Here is a 3742-nt window from a genome sequence, read left to right as displayed (position 1 = left end):
CTATGGAAAATGAAACCTTGTAACTTCTGATCAGCCTCGGCATGGAAACCAGTGCTGCATTATGCAGACAAGAAGGATCTCCCTGATTTCAAACAGGGGTCTGAAAAACCAAGTGAGACCAGTCCAACACAACCAGTCCCTGGACAAAGTCCCCCACGCCCCTTCCCAGATGTCCCTCAGCCAGGACTTGCCTCTTCCCTGCTGCTGCAAACCTGGGTCTTTTCACACCAGAGTACAGCACTCATGCCAAATTGTGAAGTGGTTTTACGAGGTGGAAAGGCACCAGCTAGGGGCTAAAGAAAGGCCAATAAACTCCTCTAACTTGTAACAAAATAACAGATTTAAACCCAGGTCAACTGAGGTGAAGGGCAAGTGCATTAATCGCCTGTATTAACAAGGCTCTGTGTGCCTGCAGCAGCCCTCAATTGGAAAAGACAGTACATCTTGCTGTAAATAAGACAAATAAACAGCAGCTACAACAACAAATCTTCCCCCAATTTCTTCTACTTTTCATTAAATGAGTAATCTGACTTTTATTAAGTCCTCTTCAAAGGCCGTGCAGGCCACTCTTTTTAACGGTGCCTGTTTACACCGCATGTGTACTCCAAGACGTACATCACAGCCTGGCGGGTGCCTGGAAAGGAACCTCAGCCAGTTTTGTTCTTAAGTGATAATCGAAGAAATCCTCGGTCACGTGTTGCAGCAGTGTGAGTTGGCCATACCAGGACGAAGAGTCATGCAGATGTTACCCAAACGCTTCCATTAACTTAATCTTCCTCAGAAGAGCCCTTCTGCTGCCAAGTACTTAAGAGTGTCACTTGGGATTTAGATGCCATTTTTGTTCACTGCTGAAGACTGGTCATGTGTAGGAATCTGCAGCCTTGATAATAGGGTTTACAGAACACCATGAAAATAGATTACTGACTGCTGAAAACATTTTAAAAAGGCAATGTTACCTTTTTTACTAGCCTTAAGTGCTTTCTGGCATGGAAGGTTTAATGGTTGTTTACTCCAATATGTTTTCTAGAATGTCAGCTTAGAACAAAATAAAGATCATCATAATAATTAGCTGAGATGCTGAAAATATGAATCAAGAGTCAAGACCACTAAATGTTTTCATCCACATTATTTTAAAAAACAAAACTGTATTTCTGTGATCAGAAAATGCATCAAACTTTTTCAATTGTCCTAGCATATGCTGTTATCTCTGTAATGAAACCAGTTTTGCTTTTTTCCTTTTTTAACTCAGTTGTTATGTGGGAAGATGTAGTAGTATAAAATAGCAGGAAATAGTATGAGTAAATTTAACTTGAAAAGTTTAGTATGTGTTTTAGAGAAAAGATTAACAAATCCTATTTTTTTTTCAACTGTCTTTTCATCTCCCTTTTTTTCATCTTGCATTTGCTTCAGCCAAGCAATTCCAACAGTTCAGAAGGACAGATGTTCCATCTCATTCTATTTCCAGACAAGTCACTCTGTAAAATTACATTTCTTTTGAAACATTAGTACAACACTTTAAAGACCATCAGAAGTTTTAAAGGCGAATTGCAGAGGAATAATCAGCAATGTGTTTGGATCTAGTTTCTGTTCTGGAATTTTTTTCAGTTGTAGTACCACTCCTCAGCGAGAGAGTTTCAAATTTATTTTCCACCTTGTGGTTCTTCCTGGTTTGCATCTATATAGTACCACAAACTTCAGTGCAATCTGAGCAGAGTATGTGTATTTGTGATATTCAAGGGTGATGTGTTCGGGGATGTGTTCAGTGAACCAAGGCATACCAATAGACATCACAAGGAGAAAAAAAAATTATTTAAAATAAACTACTATGCTGACTGGCTAATCAAAGCCTACTCAATAAGGACATTCAGATCACACAGCTGCATTTCATATCATCACTGTTAATCTGAATGTGCTGCTACATTTTTACAAGGCCAGAGAGGTAGAAATCTTTGATCAATGCTCTCAGGAAATACACACCTGCACTGACTTTTCCTGAACAGGTTAGTGATGGCACAAGAATTAAATACAAAGTCTCAAGAAAAGCAAATTAAGATTTGAAAGCAGCCACTTAACAAAGAGAGCCAGAAATTACTCCATGTGGGTGCATCTGTACTATTGCTTTAGCTGGGATCATAGGGACTCTTTTGAGTCAAACCTACAAATCATCCCCATTTACTGCACTTGGGCTCACATTGCAGGGTGGCCTCAGCACTAAAAGAGAAAGAAATGTTCCTGAGAGCCCCTATTTACTCACAGAGTTTGCTAACATTCTGTCCACAGGACTAGACTAGCATCAGCGTGAAGCACCCTCCTGAGATGTGCTCAGAGTGGATACCAGGTTCAGAGGGCTGACTGCTCCTTCCTGCCAGTGTGCTGCTGTCCATCTGCTCTGCTGGCTAATGTGGGCACACAGTCTGTATTGTGTCAGTGGAAGGCACATTACTGTTAGGGCCTTAATTTCCAGGATCTTCTCCAGGTATGAACACTGCTGCCTGTGAAATGGAAATAATGCCGCACTTTTAGGAAGGACAGCTGACTGTAAGAATAGCTAGGTGCAACAGTGGAAAATTCCTGCCATCTTAATGTCACTAGGAATTTTACTATCGATTTCAACTGATAAAGTGAAGTTTCAAGGCAATTGTGGATATCCATTAGATATTTAGCACTATTTACAGCAGCAGTTTGTCTACTCCCTCTAACAGGAATTAAAAAGAAAAAAAAAAAAAAAAAAAAAGATGCTTATGTTTGAGTGCAGAAATAGAAAATTTTATTGGGTTAACCTCCCTGAAAAGCAAGATGGCACTCAGTGAAGAGTGTATTATGTCAAATCCAATTATTTAGTAACTCCAAAGAAGACAATGGATTTGGAGCACAGCTGAATTTGGTCTAGCGCTGCAAGTTAAGAAAATTGAGCTAAATTCTGCCAAAGGAACATGCACTGAAGTAAGACTACACATTTAACAGACAGGAAAAAAATGTGCTTACATCACACACAGGATCATGTCATGCTTGCTCTGGCAGTGTAAATCTCTTACCAAATGCAGTGGACTTACTCCTCTAATTTGAAGAAGCGAGATTTGGATTTTTCTTTTTACAATTACATATAAGAATGCTATCACATTAGGAAGATTTTCTGTCATCACTTTTCCTTCAATTACAAAAGAGAATACAGAGGGTAGGGGATGTTATGAAATCACAGTATTGGACTGTATCCCAAAACAAGGATTATATTAAATAAAAAGAGGTATTCAAACTTGTTTCATGACTGTGGTGCTTCGGTTTTACTTAGATAATTCTAACAAAACTAATACTCATGTCTGATTTACAAATGTGCACGTACCAAATATGGAATGGAAGATCTTAGGAGCTTTTCTGGAAAAATGTGGAAATTGCATGCTCCCTAGTAAAAGAAAAACCTGGTTTTATTATTATATGATTAATCTTTTTCACCTGATATCAGTACAATAATGGACTAAGATAACCTGTAGCTCCAAACACACAAATAGCCCCTTTTATCACTTATTTCAGTGAGTTAGACTTTCCTTTCTACCAAACCATCTGGAAAGCAAACTTTCATCTAATATTATCATGTACTAGCTACAGCTAATGCTCTATGCCTAGAAATTGTAAAACTACTTCCTTTATCATTAAATGTAACATAGCTTACAAACCTTCAGAATCTTGCAGATATTCTTAGGACTTTGCATAACTGGAAATGCAAACTGGGATCCTCATAGCTATT

Source organism: Corvus hawaiiensis, chromosome 3, assembly GCF_020740725.1.
Source record: "Corvus hawaiiensis isolate bCorHaw1 chromosome 3, bCorHaw1.pri.cur, whole genome shotgun sequence".
In the NCBI taxonomy this organism is placed as follows: Eukaryota; Metazoa; Chordata; class Aves; order Passeriformes; family Corvidae; genus Corvus; species Corvus hawaiiensis.
Note: the sequence above shows the minus strand (reverse complement) of the source record.